Source organism: Protopterus annectens, chromosome 10.part0 (assembly GCF_019279795.1).
Source record: "Protopterus annectens isolate FY-2018-M chromosome 10.part0, PAN1.0, whole genome shotgun sequence".
In the NCBI taxonomy this organism is placed as follows: domain Eukaryota; kingdom Metazoa; phylum Chordata; order Ceratodontiformes; family Protopteridae; genus Protopterus; species Protopterus annectens.
This window is the reverse complement of record NC_056744.1, coordinates 1,601,147,026-1,601,164,912: the sequence shown is the minus strand read 5'-3', so window position 1 is coordinate 1,601,164,912 and position 17,887 is coordinate 1,601,147,026. Positions and strand designations below refer to the sequence as shown.

General features: G+C 44.9%; 1 protein-coding gene and 2 pseudogenes across 4 annotated transcripts in view; all 3 read right to left on the bottom strand.

Moving 5' to 3' along the window:
* LOC122813774 (sulfotransferase 1 family member D1-like) overlaps positions 1-17,887 on the bottom strand; it is a 506,318-nt gene that overhangs the window by 255,850 nt on the left and 232,581 nt on the right. The gene's annotated exons all lie outside the window — the stretch shown is intronic.
* LOC122814703 lies at positions 1,878-7,908 on the bottom strand (annotated as a pseudogene).
* LOC122814546 lies at positions 8,317-8,470 on the bottom strand (annotated as a pseudogene).

The window sequence follows — 17,887 nt, the reverse complement described above, 5'->3', positions numbered from 1 at the left end:
CCTTCTAGGCTTCTGTCATGGGGGGAAATGTTCCCTGCCTGAACCCGTCACCAATGCAGAGCCCTCCAGGCTCTGATGCCACCTGCCCAGTGCACTCTTATGGACTTCTGCCTGGGCCTCCCTTTCAACCTGGCTGACAGACCTCCTTCCCCAGCCACAGTCCCCACCTTGCCTTGGGGGACACCACTGCCTCCACGTCTCCTGCAAGCTGCCTAATTGTGCTGGATCATCTGTGCCTCAGAGCCTCTCAGGGAAGCTCCCCTCTAATCCTGGATGGCTTGTGGAACTCCACTCAGCCACTGAGGGGTGGATCCATTTTCATAAGGACTTCCAAGTCTCCCTTCTTTCCAATCTGGAGCATTGCAGGGGACTTTGTCATTTTTCAAGACCGCCCTTGGGCCGGGGAGAGGTCGGATAACCTCTAGCCAAGGAGGAGCCCTTCCCACCCAGCTAATTTACACTGCTCTCTCCCTTCCAGACTTCTGTCCTGGGGAGCATGGTTCAGACCCTCTCATCCTGGCAGAAGCCCTCCGAGCTTGGACAATTTCCACACCTCTTTCCCTTCCGGATTTCCATCCAGAAAGGGGGGACATGATCCGGACTCTCTCACCCAGACACAGCTCTCCCAGCCAGGCTACTTTCTGTGTCTCTCTTTCTCTCTCTCTCTCTCACTCCTTCTCACTCCATTCCTGACTTCCAACCCCTCCAGGCCTCCACTTAAACCCGGCTGAAAGGGCTCCTTTCCTAGCTGAGGGTCCCTCACTCTTCTGTGTCTCATGTAGGCTGCCTAATCATGCCAGATCATGAATGCCCTCAGAGCCTCTCAAGAGAATTTACATCTGATCCTTTCCAGACTCATGGAACTCTGCTTGGCTCCACGGCCTCAGACAAGCTTTTGTCTGGACTACTATCATGCTGGTTCTTCCCACAGCCCTGCACCCAGAGCTTTCAAACTCACAGGGAATATGGCCTTGGCACCCCACATCCCTGCACCCTTCACAGCATACCTCCAGCTCTCTTATCCACTGTGCAAGGGTTTGAAGAATGCGTGTCATTTTAAGCCTCCTGGCTCATGGCCCATTGCCTCTGGGGCAGTGCCGTTTGCAGAGTGGCATCTCCCCCATGCTGGATGAAGAACGGAAGGCTGGCCCGACTCACCCAGCCGGTCCCATGTGTGAGACACCATGGCTGCCCTATCTCCACTTTCCTGGGGTCCAGGGGGATGGGATTGCAAGTCTAACCTCCTAGGGCAGCCCTCGGCCTGTCAATACTGATGGATGAGCCCCCCCATCTGGTCCCGGGTCCAAGATGCTATGGCGACCCTATCTCCACTTCTCTGGGGTTCAGGGGATGGGATCACATATCTGGCCTCTTCCTGTGGCATTCAGCCTGCCCACAGCCAAACCCACCAGCCAGCCCCAGGTGTGAGATCCCATGGTGGCTCTATCCCTGCTTTTGTGGTGTCCAGGGGGAAGGGATACCTGGATCTGGCTTCCCCAGAAGGCCCTCAGCCATCTCTCAGAAGCCACAGACCCATTCCTGGGTCGCCCCTCCAGGGACAACCCTTAAACCTGGGTCCTCGATCCTCGGCCCTATCCACACCTGCACATGTTTTGACTATGTGGACCAAGGTACTGCAGAGGCAAAATGAAGACGTGGCTGGGGACCTCCTCCCACACTGGAGTCTTGCAGTCAGTGGAGTGCCCAGAAGGTGCTCTCCCACCCCATCTGGCTGGACTCTCCCTCCCCATCTAACAAAGTCACGCTGGCGATCTGGACTAGTGCAGGATGGCAAGAGGAGGAGGCACACATGGTGGGCTGACCATGGATGGCTCCCTGCTCCCCATGAGGGCATGGAGCCCATAACTTCTCCTGCGACAAAAGCTTGGCTCGAGGGCTGACTTTCAATAGATCACAGCTTTTTGCTGCTCTGCTACGTATGAAACCTTACCCAGAATCAGATCGTCTATGAACGATTTAGCACCAGGTTCCTCATGAATAGGCCCCCTTCTGTCCACGCTCCAACCCAGTGACAAGAAGTGCCCCTTGACGACCTTGTGGCTGGCCATCCATGGCCAACCAGAGATCCGCGGTGCTGCGGTATCATAATTTTAGATGGGATTCTGACTTAGAAGCTGTTGCTCTTTTTATGTGCATTAAGAAGACATTGGATGTTCATTTAAGTAGTTTATTGTATACAAATACATCAGGATGGATGGCAGGAACATTAAACTTAAACGGGCTATCTAACTAACTGACTACATACTTGCATACTCTCACTCTGGCTGCTCACTCAAATGGCACTCTTACTTGTATGTGCTCAGTACTTATCTGCATGTGCTGACTCACTGGCAAGTTTCTTAAAGGTATATCACACACTCTGATCTACAGAGGTGTTCAGTCATATTCCCACAGATGGTAGCTTGGTACCATTGGCTTCTCAGGCCAGCACATACACCAAATGTCTGAACCTGCGGTTCCTCTCATGCGGAGCAGGATTACTACCGCAACAACACATCATCAGTAGGGTAAAACTATCCTTTCTCACAATGGTCTAAACCCAGCTCATGTTCCTTGTTAGTGGGTGAATAATCCAACACTTGTTGCTGCTTCACAATGACAGGAATAGCTGACATCGAAGGATCAGAAAGTGACGTTGCTATGAAAGCTTTACTGCCACAAGCCAGTTATCCCTGTGGTACCTTTTCTGACACCTCCTGCTTAAAATCCATAAACGTGAGGCCCCACTTTCACAGTCTGTATTCATACTGAAAATCAAGATCAAGTGAGCTTTTGCCCCTGTGCCCCATAGGAGGTTTCCGTCCTCCCTGAGCTTGCTTTAGGATACCTGTGTTACACTTTGACAGGTGTACTGCCCCAGTCAAACTTCCCACCTGATACTGTCCTCGGAGCAGGTCGCTCCTGGATGCTGGGCTCTTGGAGCCAGAAGTGAAAGCCCCAGTGGGTCTTACCCCCATGCCTCACCAGGTTCATAGATTCATAGGTGTTTACTAGGCTAACAACCACAAGGGCCTTTTTAAGCCTAGCCATGCATCCCAAATCTCTGACAAGTTCCGATACCCTTGATAAGTGTAAGCATGGGCCTGGGGAATAGACCATTTACAGGTTACCTGTGTCCATTAGAGACATAGGTGCTAAACCAGGGATCAGTTTCCGATTTATCATCCAATTTTATTTATTTTATTTATTTATTTTACATTTGTTGACCGGGCTAGTCTAGCTGGATATATTTCCATTTTCAGTAGAGGCCCGGGGAAAAAAAAACACACAAATTTTAAACAACAAAAAACAAAAAAAAAAAAACAAAAAACAACAGAAGAGAGAAGAATAAATATAAATAAAAATAAAAAACAAAAAAACATGACAAGAAAAACATTTCTCACATATAATATTAGCTGTAATAACATAACATCATCAGGACAAAACAACAAAAACAGAACAAATCGACTTATATGTTTACTATAGAACTTAAACTTTAAAAAAAGAAGAAAAAAAAAGAGGAGGAGAGGAGGAAAAGAAGGAAGTTAAGAAAAGTAAGAAAAGTAAAAGTAAAACAGATATGAAAGAGAGATTAAAGCAAAGGAAAAAAAAAAAATTTGGGAAAGAGATAGATTTGAAAAAAGTCTCAAAAAAAAGAGAAGAAAGAGTAGAAGTAGTAGAAAAAAGAGAAAAAGTAAAAAAAGATTAGTCAGGTTTGTACAGGACAGAGCCAGTGACTTTTTTTCTTTGTTTTATTTTTTTTTAAGTGAGGAATGTATGATGTGATAATATATATTTTTTTCCTCAGTTCAGCAGTCCAGTCCTTAGTATTAGTGAATAGAAAGTCACCAGCAGAATTATTTTTATTGCAGTAAGTTAAAGTAGAGTGTTGGTTTTAAGCAGGAGAAATTATGGAAGTTATTTTAAGAGTAGGGATTAGAGTATAGTGAGTATAGGGAAGTATTTTATATGGGCAGCAGTGAGTAAGTTGAGAGTTTTTAGGGAGTTTAGTTTGGGGTTATAGGTTGTTGTTAGCAGGTTGCAGGCTGAGGCAGGCAAAAGGGTTACCCAGTGGCTACAGGTAACAAAGTTGTTGTAGCAAGTATAGTAGCCAGTTTGTTAAGAAACAAGGTTGCAAGGTTGGTAAAATTGGCAAGGTTGTTTGGTGAAAGGACAAAGTTTACAAAGGGATCCTATTTTAATGTTGGAAAGGTTTAATTAGGTAAGGATCCTATTTTTCTGATAATATTTTGATATTTTTAATATGCTGATTAATGGCATTAAATATTGGTTGATAGGAGGTTATAAAATATTGTCTGAGTTTATGGGTGTGATGAATGTATGGATAGTTTGAGGTGACAGAAGTTCTAAGGAAGAATATGTGAAGTTGAGAGAAGAGGAGAGAGTTGGATTTTTTAAGTTTTTTTTGGAGAAGTTTAGGAAAGGTGTTTGAGAAAGAGGTTCTATCCAGTTTTAGAGCAGATTGAGATGAATTAAAAAGTCATTATGAAGATAGCATAGAGCAGAAGGTTGAGTGAGAGTGCATTGTTGTGAATGGGACTTGAGTGAGAGATGAATGGAGATTGCTGATGAACAGGAGCAAGAAGAGAAGAGATGAGAAGGGATCTGAGAAAGAAATTACACGATGGAAGTAACTGGTAATAGGAAATTTGGTTTTCCCAAAGATTGCTTGTTGTCTATTTGTTGAGTAGAGGTAAAAAATTATTAATGGCTAGATTATCAAAGGAGGATATAAGAATGTTAATTAAAATGGAGTGGTTGACCATATCAAATGGAAAGAAGAGGAGAGTTGACCAGAGAAAGAGGAGAGAAGGTTGTTGAGATTGATGGTATCTACAAAGGATAGTTGTGTGTGTTGGTATGATACTGTGGTAGTAGAATAATGCATGCTGACAGTTATGCTGACAGTTGTCTAGAATGTTGTTTAGAGAGTTTTTGTTGGTGTGTAAATTGTCCAAGTTACATTGGAACTGGGTTATGGAGGAGCTCCACTTCACATGGATGGGGTAGTCTCTGGGATACATACCTAGTAAATGCCAAAAACAAGTGGTCTAAGGACTGTTCCCTGAGGGATCAGGTAAGTAAAAACAAAATAAGAGTAGTGGTATTTCAACACTGGCCAAGGCCTCCCACTTATTCTACACCTCTCATGTCTCTTCATACTGCCAGACCAGAGTCAAGCTCAAGAGGGTCTTCTTTCCCCTCTGATTCTGCCAAGCCCATTCCCTTTGCTGTGGTTTCACTAGGTAGTAGGTAGGGAAAGTGAGAATCTTGTTTATCCATTCATGTGCATCACTAATTAGGTTACGGGGCATTTGGCTACCTTACGAGAGTCATAGTTACTCCCGCTGTTTACTCACGCTTCATTGAATTTCTTCACTTTGACATTCAGAGCACTGGGGAGAAATCAGATTGCGTCAACACCCATCTCGGGCCTTTGCGATGCTTTGTTTTAATTAAACAGTCTGATTGCCCTAGTGTGCACCAGTTTTAAGTCAGCTGTTACCTGTTGGATGATGCGGGATGCCAGTCAGAACCAGCACCTACCACAGCTGAGACAATCAACAGGAAGGGCCCAGAGCATGTCCAGAGTTGCCACCGCCACCCCCCTGGTCATCCCTCCTGGGTGGGCACAGCAAGGGAGTGACACCTCATCCAGCCGCAGCTCGTGCCCAGCCCTGCTTTACACCCTAGCCCAAATGACCCAGTCCTTAGAGTCAATCCTTATCCCAAAGTTACGGATCTGGCTTGCCAACATCCCTTACCTAGATTGTTCTAACATGCCAGAAACTATTCACCTTGTAGGCCTGCTGCGGATATGGATAAGGCCCGGTGCGAGACTTACACCTTCTCCCCTGGATTTTCAAGGGCCAGCGAGAGCTCACCTGATGGGGCTGGAACAGCAACACTTTCCAGGGTGTGGGGCCCTCTCTCTGGATTAACTCATTCCAGGGCACCCTGTCTTTACAAGGAAAAGAGAACTCTCCCAGGGGCCCCCACCAGCTTCTCCAGGATCTTTTGCATCACCACACTGGATGCCACGAGGCATCCATCTCTGCAGCTTCGGATTAGAGGATCTGAACCTGACTCCCTTTCGATCATCTGAGGGTGATGGAGACCATCTCCCATCCCTTTGGAATGGCATTTGCCTATCTCTTGGGATCAATTGACCCATGTTCAACTGCTGTTCACATGGAACCCTTCTCCACTTCAGCCTTCAAAGCTCTCATTTGAATATTTGCTACTACCACCAAGATCTGCACCAGTGGTGACTTCACCCAGCTCATCGCTCTGGGCTTCAGTGCCACAGCAGCAGCCTTTTTATTTATCATAGCATAGCCCCCTCAGCTCCCAGCAATGGATGGGTATGGACCTGACACTCCAGTGCCATTCATTTTCAGGGCTAGTTGATTCAGCAGGTGAGTTGTTACACACTCCTTAGCAGATTCTGACTTCCCTGCTCACCGTCCTGCTGCCTGTATCAGCCAACACCTTTTCTGGGGTCTGATGAGCCTCAGCATTGAGTGCCTTAACCCAGTGTTCTGTTCATCCTGAGTGCCAGTTCTGATACCAAAAGTGACCCATTAGGCCCTCACATTCCACACCTAGCTGCAAGCCAGAGATTCTGGCTTCTTACACACTTAAAGTTTGAGAATAGGTTGAGATTATTTTGGCCCCAAGACCTCTAATCTTTTGATTTACCAGATAAAACTGCATCAGCTGAGTGCCAGCTATCCTGAGGGAAACTTCAAAGGGAACCAGCTACTAGATGGTTGGATTAGTCTTTTGCTCCTACACCCAGGTCGGATGACCAATTTGCATGTCATGACTGCTACAGAACTCCACAGGAGTTTCCTCTGGCTTCACCCTGCCCAGACATACTTCATCATCTTTTGGGTCCCAACAGGTATAGTCATGCTCCACCTCCCTGACGGGGTGGGTGAGATGGGCTGGCAGTGAGTCCCCCGCACAGACTGGGGGATCCTGCTGCAGCCAGTGCATGTTAGCCCTCACTTTTATTGTGCTGTGGAGTCTCCTGACCACCCTTAGACTTGTGCAACTGTTAGAATCCTTGATCCATGCTTCAATACGGGATGGGTGGGTCACCAAGGTCATGGCAGACCTCGGCACCCAAAGTGAGCCTGGTGGCAGGACACTGCTGGGCTGCACTGAGAACAGTCAGGATCAGTAGACAGTCCCACTGAAGCATGACCCTGGGGCATGTCGAGAGCTGATGCTGATGGCTGTAACACTCCACTTTGGGGAGGGGAGCCATCCTCTGCATGGCCTTCCTGGCCAACCTGGAGATGGCTGCAGCACAATTCTACAGAGGGAATGCATCCAGTGGTGGGTGGTGGGCCCAGGACTGGTCCCCTACCTCCAGGAGGGGGAGTGGGAAGGGAAACGGCTCGCCCAGGCATCTGATGCGGCCCCTGGGTTGAATCTTCTAGGTGGACCATGCGGACACCAGCCATTTACCTCTGAAGAGAGAGTTCAAGAGAGCATAAAACCATTCAAAGTTCTTTTCAACTTATCCTTACAGTATTTGCCTGCTATTGGTCCCATGTCGGTATTTAACCTTAGATGGAGTTTACCAACTGCTTTGGGCTGCATTCACAAACAATCCGACTCTGGGAAGACCTGATCCCAGGGAGCCGGGGCCACCACTGAGCTCACACCATACACAGGTGGACCCTCGATCTGGGCAGCACTGGGGAGTCAGACTTCTGTATACCACACTTCCCTGCACCCGGCTCCCATGTGGGGATTTGACGCTGGGCTCTTCCCTCTTCACTCACTGTTACTGAGGGGAATCCTAGTTAGTTTCTTTTTCTCCACTTACTAATATGCTTAAATTCGGCAGGTCACCATTCTGATCTGAGGTTGTGCTCCGAGCATGGTTGTGGGGGGTGGATGGCAGGGGTCATTAGGATGGATGGATGTGCCACCCCATCCCTGACCCACACCTGCTCCCCCACTGCCAGACTCTGGGCAGAAAAGGAGGGCCAATGCCACCCCGCTGCATGGGAACCAGGTGGTTGGACGTCATGCCTCACCCCGCAGGATGACAGCTGAGTAGTGGTACCACAGACAGCCTCTGGGGACAAGCCAGACATGCACATTCACCCTCCCATCTGTGGTGCGGATGGGCTTCCCAGCTGGGGGTGGCGGAGACTCCTCTCCTCCATCTGTGTCTCACTCTGGGAGTACAGGGGGACCATGACAGGCTCTCTCAATGCCCTGGCTGCACCCTTACCAGGGTTAGGACCCCCCTGGGGGTGATGGAAAGCATGACCAGCCTCAGAGAGGCATAGCCCCAGGAGTAACCCAGGACCGCAAAGTGCGCTCGATGTGTTGATGATCAATGTGTCCTGCAATTCACATTAGTTCTCACAGGTAGCTGCATTCTTCATTGACTCATTAGCTGAGTGATCCATTGCTCAGAGTCATACCAATCTTACTCCATCACTGTTGGCACCACTGCTGAGAGAAGAGCAGGTGAGGTTCTGCCATCATGGTTACTGGCGCCATGCTGTGAGGTGGCAGGAAGTCCCATGGCAGCCAGTACACAGCCACCTCACTGACATTCCAGGTCTTCAAACCAATGCCCCTTGGGGAGTGGGGCATCCTTCTTGGGTATCTGTGACCACTATCAAAGGGAGGGGATGCTGGTGTACACCCTGGGGTGGCCCCATGTGGTGAGAAGGCAGGGAGTACCATCCCCTGCTGAGATGGCACCCTCTTCCCCTCTGTGGGGAGTTCATCACCTCATGGGGCACTGTAGATAGTGACACTGCCCAGGTGCCCCTTCCGTTGCCATCCCCTTGGGGAGGTAGAGGAGTGGCCAGCGTGGCCATGCTTCCTGCTGCACTGATGGGCCCCCACCCCACTGCCAGGAGGGGTGGGGGAGAGACGCAACCCCGCCCGTCATTCCCCCTTCACCCAGGAGTCACAGCCTGTCCTGCCTGCCTGTAGTGGAAGGTGGAGAGAGAGGGTCGGGGTGGCAGATTGAGAAGAGGTGGTCCTTGCGAACAGCACCATCCCAGGATCCTCAGTGTTAATGTTCCTTCTGCAGGTTCACCTACCAAAACTTTGTTATGACTTTTATTTCCTCTAGATAGTCAAGTTTGATCATCTTCTCAGCAAATCGCCAGGGAATGACAGACTCCAGTGGGGCCGATCTGAGGACCTCAGTAAACCATCAAATTGGTAGCAGCAATGAGCAGTATATACAAATGGCAGGGACTTAATCAAATCGAGCTTATGACCTGCACTTACTGGGAATTCCTTGTTCATGGAGAATAATTGCAATCTCTGGTCCCTATCATGAATGGGGTGAAGCAGATTACCTGGACCTGTCAGCCAAGGGTATACACATGCTGATCCATTCAGTGTAGCACACATTCAGCCCCAGACATCTAAGGGCATCACAGACCTGTTATTGCTCAATCTCGTGTGGCTAAGAAGTTAGAGACGACCGCACAGGGCTGCTTAACTGGTTAGCATGGTGGAGTCTCATTATCAGACAAATTGCTCCTCCAGCTAAGAACGACCATGCACCACCACCCATAGAATTGAGAAAGAGTTATCAATGTGTCAATCCTTTCCATGTTTGGGCTGAGTGATGTTTCCTGTGTTGAGTCAAATTAAGCCTCGAGCTCTTCTGTCAGTACCTTTACGTTTCAGCTTTGCAACCCCCCCCCCTCCAGAACCCAAATATTTTTGTTTTCTGGAAATTCCCTGGCAGGTCATGGGAATAACACTGCCAGATTGCTAGTCAGCATAGTTTATGGTTGGAACTATGACCTCTGATCATCTTCAAACATCCAACTTCCATTCTTGATTAATGAAAACATTCTTGGCAAATGCTTTCACTTTTGTTCATTTTGTGCGAGTCAAAGAATTTCACTTCTAGCGGCACAATACGAATGACCCCAGCCATCCCTCTTAATCATAGCCCTAGTTCCAAAAACCAACAAAATAGAACTGGAGTCCTACTCCATTATTCCTAGCTGGAGTATTCAGGCAACCGGCCTGCTTTGAACACTCTAATTTTTCCATAGTAAATGCTTTGGAACCCCTGGACACTCTGTTAAGAGCATCGAGGGAGCACTGAGAATCAGGGTCTGGAACAGGTGGTAGCTCACCTCATGGTGGACCACCAGCTTGGTCCCAAGATCCAACTAGGAGCTTTTTAACTGCAGCAACTTTAAAATATGCTATTGGAGCTAGAATTACTACAGCTGCTACCATCAGACTTGCCCTCCAATAGATCCTCATTAAAGGATTTAAAGTATACTCATTCCAGTTGTTGTGTCTTTCAGCTTATCCTGGTTAGGGGTCGCCACAGCGGAACTCCGGTCCGCTAATGTTTGGTAGTGGATTTTTACGTGCCGAGTTACCAGCCCTGACGCACAACCTTCAATGAAGGTACACCCATTCACACATGCCTCCACACAGAAGACGCTCTAGCTGAGAATCGAATGGGACAACGTCTTGCTGTGAGGTTACAGGGCCCAAAAAGAGTCCTGTACTGTTATTTTTTGTCACTACTTCCCTGAGTTGGAAGTGGGTAGTTTGCATGCCTGCTGTCTTCCTTGGAAGTGGTAGCCATTGCTCAGGCTCCCGCTTTGGAATCAAACCCTGATTCCCCTTTACCCATAATCATAAAATCACCCAAAAATGAATTGGCTAGTGACCATTTTTTTTACACACATTAATGAAGTAGGTACTTGAGAGATAATAACCTGGGGTCAGATGTAGACACAGGGTATTGATTATACCCACGTGAGTCCATTGGTCATACAATAGCCACCAGGACTGTCTGCCTGGATGTAGATTCCATTTTAGGTACCCAAAAGGATTATTTAGGTCACAGCCTAGGAAGTTTCCTAGAATATTAATTTTTCTGGTTAGACTGAGGAAATGGTTATGCCAAATGCTTCAGTGAACGGTCATTATGCATCTATGGGATCTCTGTTAAAGCTGCCCAATAAAACTGTCAGATTTCTTGCATGGAATGTAGGGGGGGGGGTGCACACGCCCAATAAGAAGAGCTAGAATTTTACAAAAACTATGAAGAAAACAGGCAAAAAAGGATTTGTCCCCAAGAGACAAAACAAAGTGTGTGAAGCACAAGTTTAAATATAAGCAGTAGCCCATTGTGTGCTGACCACATGCCTGGAGGGTGTGAAAGAGGAGGGCTTATTTTATTCCACAGTTCACTATTGGCTAATACTCATCAGATAAAGGAAGTGGCTGGGGGATGTGCTTGATGTGAGAAGGAATCCTTAGTAAGGAAAATGGCTAAGGCTAAAAGGTAATACTTATGCAACAAATACTAATGATAGAAATGTATGTACTACATTTTTACAAGTATGACCTCACTAAATTTAGTACATTAGTAGGAGACTTTAATTTGGTACTTGATGAGGGACTAGATCACATTTACCAATAAAAGGAGCACCACCACTTAAGGTGTCAGTCATTGCTTAAGAATTAGATGTGCAATTACTGATGGCTGGAGATATGGAGAGAAAGATCCACCTGACAGATAAAAGTCCCACTTTTTCCAGGGATCTTGTCTGGCAAGGTAGAAGGATAGACTTGATTCTGCTCTTGAAATACTGCAGGAATAAAATGCAATTAGCTAATATATTTGAGATTAATCTGTCAGACCATGTACCAATTGGTCTAATAGTTGCATTAGACTGAGCCATATCTAAAATACAAGGATGGTAATGGACATGTTTTGATGGGTTTTGAAAGGGGATAAAAGGGTTTTAAGGTATGCTATTACAGGAGATATCATGGACTTAGGGTGTATTAGAAGAACATATTGGACTGATATGTTTGTCCAGAAGCAGTATTGCTAACTTCAGCAAAGACTAGTGGAAGAAGAAGGAGTGGAACTCAAAGATCAAGAAATGCTACTATCAGAAGAAATTATCTTATTAGAAATATCCCAGGCAGAAGCTGAATTATTAAGAAGAGAACATTTTTGGTGGATCCATAGGGAAAGAGATCTGAAATGTATCTTCTGTTTTTTCAACCTTTAAATTAGTAATCTTGTAGAACCTGTTGTCAAGAGTGACACTGGAGATCTAATAACACAGGATGATGCACTCAGGGAAGGTTCACAAAACTAGTATACCAGCCTGTGTGGTGCACAGTCTAATGACCCGAGTGTTACCTGGCCATGCCAAAAAAGGAGAAGATTAAACTTTAATAAATCGCTCATTTTCTTCTGGAAGTGACTAATGCAGCTTCCAAACTCAAGTCCTACAAAGCTCCTGGGATAGGTGGTTCCCCAGCTGAATTCTATAAATGGGGAGGGGCAGAACTGACACAGACACTAACCAAGATATTTAACAGGAAGGACATTTATCACCCATTGGCTCCCAACTTCAGTCAGGCTATCTTCATAGTTATTCCAAAACTAAAGCAAGAGATCCCCCACTGGGGTGATTTCAGAACCATATCTCTCATAAGTGTAGATAAAAAAATATTAGTGAAGATCCTAGCACCCAGACTGGAAGCCCTTCTACCACGCTTAAGCTGTGCAGGCCAGAAAGTATTTATTAAAGGGAGAGAGATAATTAGTTGCCTTTCTTCACTATTATGGAAGAATAAACAGTAAAGGAAATACAATTATTTGACATTAAGAAAGCATTTGACTCAGTAGAATTAGATTAAGCTATATTCTTCTCCATCTTTTAGAATCTTTGTTAATGGGGTTTGCCTAACCGTGATTACATTAGACGGGGTACTAGGTTTGGATGCCCATGTTCCCCAGCCCTTTTTCTATTAGTTATGAAAGAAATGACATACCAAATAAGCACACTATTAGACAATCAAATGAAACTGAATATTTCAGCCAATATATTTCTTATGTTTACAGATGACTGCATACTATTAAGTACAAATTTGCAAAACAAGTTCAAGGGGAGATGCATTGCTTTCTGCTGTAATGCGAGACTTTGTGTCTTAGTGCTGACTTGTTTATATTAGTTATGGTTACTGGTTTGGTAATAACGGCCTTTACAGATTGGAATTTGAATTGTCATTACAGAGTACAGCAGGGACTGTCAGAGTAAAACCATAGCCTTACGAGTATATGCTTGAACTGCAAAAATGAAGCAAACTGCTAGTGTCCTTTAGGCACATTCTGGTAAAAACTGCCTAATTACTTTCAGTAATATTACATTCTCCAAGTAACTCCACCCCTGAATTTCATTTTTATGCGGTATGAAAGAGCTTAACAACATGTAAGACCTAACTGGTTTCCTGATTGACAATTTGTACAGAAAAGGCCAGATAAACGAAACAAACCCTTTAAGATTCCACTTCAGTGGTGTCCCTTAGTAAGCTACCTTATTACTACATTTTGACATTTATGTCATTTCTTTTATAAGTAACATAAGGTTTAGAAACTGATCTGGGCCACATGAGTACATCTATTTATAGTGTAATTCAGCAGACTCTATGATATGAAGCAGTACACCTCCATAAATGAATGGGGGGGGGGGGCTCTAACTATTTTTGCAACTTTTGTCATTTCCATGAAATAAATTCCCTTGTTATTGCTCATTTAATTCTGTCTCATGAGAATTTCATGTTGTCAGCAATATTCCCCAGTTTTATATGGCTAAATTGCTATCAATATATATATTATATTATTATATGTGTGTGTGTGTGTGTGTGTGTGTGTGTGTGTATATATATATATATATATATATATATATATGTGTGTGTGTGTGCATATGTATACACATATATATATATATATATGCGTGTGTGTGTGTGTGTGTGTGTGTGTGTGTGTGTGTGTATATATATATATATATATATATATATATATAAACATGTCTAACTAAATATCTATCTGCATATATAGTTACATATATTTATATATAGTTATATATAGTTAACTTATTCATTATTTACCATTTTTTATTTATTATTCATGTTTTATAATATTTTAGGTTAGAATATGTTGATTGTGCTGATACATATTCACTATGGTAATTTCAAGAAGAATACAAGCATTGTTTGCTACATAGTTTTGACACTGAATTTTTGGATTTATTTTAAAGTGCATTTTGAAGCTGTTTTAATTGAATAAGAGATTAATTAATCTATTAAGATATTTTAATTAGTACTTGTATAAAAAGCAGGGTATCCTGGGTCTTTTTGTATTCTCATTTGTCATTCTGAAGAAATGTGGACGAAAACGGATGTAAAATAAAGCGTTAAAAACTTTTCCATTAGTGCTTCAGCTTAATTCTAGCACTTCACTTGAAAGAGACGTTTTCCTGTGGTATCACTTTGCTGCCTGAGTTCGTTTAGTGTCTTTTTTTGTGATTATCAGTTGATTTGGACACTTTCCTGTACTTGTTTATCTGTTGTCGTTTGGATGGAACCTTTGGGCAGCTCTAATACTGATAATTCTCAGCGTAGTTCCGAAGCTGGTGAACTACGCAAGTTGGTGGGGCAGCTGACACAGCTGGTAGGTCTGCTGACGCCTTTGAGCCAATCGATGACCATGCTGTTATCGTCGCTACCTCCCCCGAGATAACCAGGAAGCAGAACACGGACTACGAAGTAAAGGGAGAGGAGATGGGACCCACGGAACCCGTCAACGGACTACAGAAAAGTACAGTTTTGTACCTACCATAAATGTAGATGTTCGAAGATCCACATTGCTGCAGTCCTTACACTTGGGTAGTCCGCTGTCCTCGGTCGGCCCGAATATCAAAGTATAAGGCTGACGTAGGTCAAGGCGCATTTGACTGACATCAGGACGTCAGGGTACAAATGCGCATGACCGACGTCATATCCTCAGTCTTTTCTTGCCCCAGATGTCAGAAGACCCTAAACATAAAGGTCAAAACCAAAAGACAGCAAACAAACAACCAACCACCCTTGCACTAATTATATGTACAATATATACAATATACACAATATTTACAACCCAACCCACACAACCACCTCTAACTACAGAGGGGAAGGAGGGTAAATTGGACTGCAGCAATGTGGATCTTCGAACATCTACATTTATGGTAGGTACAAAACTGTACTATGTTCTTCATCTCACATTGCTGCAGTCCTTACACTTGGGTAGAATCCCAAAGCAGAGGTAAGGGAGGATGGCCAAACTACAAGGAAGCAGGAGCTGCCAAAATGCCCTGCAACACAGCAGTGGCAAAACCAGCCCTGGATTTAGAGTAAAGTGGTAGGTGATAATGCCTAGAGAAAGTATGCACTGAACTCCAAGTAGCTGCCTCCAAAATATCCTTGGTTGCCACTCCCTCAAAAAGGCTGTCAAGTGGCAGTAGCCCTAGTGGAATGAGGCCTAATCCCAGCTGGAATCTCCTTGCCATGATGGGAATAACAGAAAGCAATGCAAAACCCAATCCACTTAGAAATAGTTTGTTTTGACACAGGCTTGCCCTGAGAACCCAAAGCAAAAGAAACAAACAACTGCTGAGACTGCCTGAACCCTTTAGTTCTGTCCAAATAATATCGCAACTGCCTGTGTACATCTAAAGTGTGCAAAATCTTTTCCCCTTTATTTTGGGGATTTGCATAAAAAGTAGGCAAATGAATAGTTTGGTTTAAAGCCACACTAGAAACCACTTTAGGCATAAAGGAAGGATTAGTACGTAAAGATACCCTATCCTTATGGAAAATCAAGAAAGGCTCAACCGCCATAAGGGCCTGCAATTCAGAAACCCTTCTTGCAGAGGTAATGGCCAACAAAAAAGCAGTCTTCCATGATAAATATTTCAACTCAGAAGTAGCTGCAGGCTCATAAGGTTGTAGAGTGAGTTTCTCCAACACAAAATTGAGATCCCAAGCAGGAGTAGGAGCTCTTCATGGGGGTCTTATATTCTTTGCCCCTCTAAGAAATTGCTTGAACAAAGGATGAGAAAACAATGGTGGGTCACAATCATAGTGAGCCGAAATTGCTGCAGCATGAACCTTAATAGAAGAGAAAGACAAACCTTTGTCCAGTAACTCAGTAAGATATTGAAGAGCCACACTCAAATTAGGCTCAGAAACATCAAAATCTTTTGCTGCACTCCAAAATAAAAATCTCTTCCATTTATCTGCGTACACTTTCCTTGTACTAGGCCTTCTAGCTTCCAAAATAACATTCAAAACTTGCTGAGGAAGTGGAGGCCCACTATGGTTCAAAACAGAATATGCCAGGCTGTTAGGTGCAGAGAGTGAAGCTTGACATTGAGCAAATGGCTGTCCTCCTGTGACAACAGGTGTGGAATCGAAGGCAAAGGCCATGGAGGCTTCTGTACTAGACTTCTCAGTAATGGGTACCAGTGCTGTCGAGGCCAATCTGGAGCTATTAAAATCATCCTTGGCTTGTCCTGTCTGACCTTTAGAAGTACCTTTGGGAGGAGAGGCAGAGGTGGAAAGGCATACACATGAAGATTGCTCCAATTGAAAGAAAGAGCATCCACTCTCCAAGCTGTGGGATGAAACCTTTTGTGCAAAACTTTGGCAGCTGATGGTTTAGTGGAGAAGCGAACAGATCTATGTCTGGAGTTCCCCATGACACTGTCAATTTCTGAAATACATGAGGATCCAATTTCCACTCGTGGGGATCCATAATTCGTCTGCTCAACACATCTGCTAAGGAGTTCTGTGCTCCTGGCAGAAACCTTGCCTGAAGATTGAGCTGTAAACTGAGAGCAGTCTCCCACAAAATCATTGCTTGCCTGCATAGAGGATAAGAATGCTGCTCCCCTTGCTTGTTGATGTACCACATGACAGTTGTGTTGTCTGTTAGAATCAACACCTGCCCTGGAAGAAGTAAATCCTTGAAAGCTATTAATGCAAACTGGACTGCTAACATCTCCTTCAGGTTGATATGTAGATGTTGTAGTCTGGCAGGCCACTTGTCTTGTATCCACTTTCCATTTAGATGAGCTCCCCAAGCAATGTCTGAGGCATCTGTTGTTAAAATCTGACTCGCCTCTGGCCGGGTCACAGAGAGTCCCTTGTTTAGGTGACATTCCTGAGCCCACCACAAAAATTCCTTTTGAATGCAAGGTATTATTTGAATGACAGTGTCCAGATCCTGGCAGTGCTGTGTCCATACATTTTTGAGATACCATTGCAGCTTCCTCATATGCAGTTTGGCATTGGGAAGCACCAGAATACAAGATGCCATGAACCCTAAGGCTTGAAGGACTGTCCTTGCAGTCAGCCCGGACTGATGAGATAGTTGATGGAAGTAAAGGGATAGACTCTTTTGTTTGTCCGGGGTTAAAAAGGCCATCTGGGATGCTGTATTCAGTCTCACACCCAGAAAGCACATGTCCTGAGAGGGTACTAGACTGGACTTTATTTCGCTCACAGAATACCCCAGGCATCTTAGCACTGCTATCACATATTCCAAATGATGAAGAAGCTCTTCCCTTCCTTGAGCCAGAATCAGGCAGTCGTCCAAATAAGGATAGATCTGTATTCCTTTTAGCCTGAAGAAAGCTATCACTGGAGCCAGAACTTTCGTGAACACTCTGGGCAGTAGATAAGCCAAAGGGCAATGCAGAGAACTGATAGTGAGAAGTCCCAGCTCGAAAACGCAGATACTTCCTGCAACTTAGTCTGATAGGAACATGAAGGTAAGCCTCCTTGAGATCCAAAGTTACCATCCAATGATCTTTGCCCAGCAGAGGTAAAAGCTGCTGTAACGTCAACATTTTGAACTTGGGAATGTCCAGATAAGTGTTGAGGGTAGATAAATCCAAAATTGGTCTCCACGTGTTCCCCTTCTTTGGTACTAGGAACAGGCGAGAATAAAATCCTAGGCCCACTTCTGGCATAGGGACCGGCTGTATGG